Genomic DNA, 988 nt, shown 5'->3' with positions numbered 1-988 from the left:
ATCATCCAATTGAGGTCAGGGAAAACCGGACTGGCAGCTTTCCTAAACCGGTGTAAGGTACCTGAATTCCCCACCCCACAGTGCCCCTGTGGGTATGAATGGGAAACAGTCGAACATGTTCTGATACACTGCGAACGCTGGGAGCAGCAGCGTCAGGGCCTTATAAGAAATGGCAGGCTAGACAAGAGGATGCTGCTAGACACCAAGGAAGGCCTGCATCTCCTGTCAAACTGGTGGATGGAGAGCGGGATTCTAGGCCAGTTCACATTAGCACGCGAGCTGACACACTATGTACCATAAGGCCCTGGGCTGCCTTGGACCCCCAGAATCCCCTGAATCCCACATGCACTCACTCCCCTGACTACTTAGCCCCTCCCTCTCCTCCCTCTCCTCCCCATCCCCTCGCCTCTCTCCACCTCATTTGCACCACCTCATTTTCATCCCCTCATCATCTCCTCACCCTGCCGTATAATCTCCTCTATCTACCCCTTCTGTCAATCCCCTCTACCCCCTCCTGTCACTCCCTTCTATCCTAACAGCGCCTACTATCTGTCCCTCCCTTCTTCCTTTCTTTTGTTACTATGCTTTCTCTAATTCCTTTTCATTTGTTCCCGCTCCCATTGCAAGGAACAGCTCTAGCTGACTTGCCCGGTACCCTGCAGATGAACAGGATAGTTAACACCACTGTGCGCAAGGTTTTTCACCCCCCGCGCCAAGGCGCAGTGGGGTTTTCCTAGCTAGACATATGGTAGCAGAACCGCATATCCATTGGATGAAGGCGGAGTATAATAAATAATAATCATAATAATAAAACATCAATATCATAATTAAACACTATATCTTATTAAATGAAACAATTGTATCAACACAGATATTTCTTGAGCATTTGGAAAGAATTTGATGAACTATCAGAAATACTTCAAACAATTTAATAAAATCTATCAGAAATTAGTTAGTAAATGAGAACAAAGAAAACATGATAATGATA

Source organism: Histoplasma capsulatum, genomic scaffold, assembly GCF_000149585.1.
Source record: "Histoplasma capsulatum NAm1 scaffold_1 genomic scaffold, whole genome shotgun sequence".
Taxonomy (NCBI): domain Eukaryota; kingdom Fungi; phylum Ascomycota; class Eurotiomycetes; order Onygenales; family Ajellomycetaceae; genus Histoplasma; species Histoplasma mississippiense.
This window is presented reverse-complemented; position numbering follows the sequence as displayed.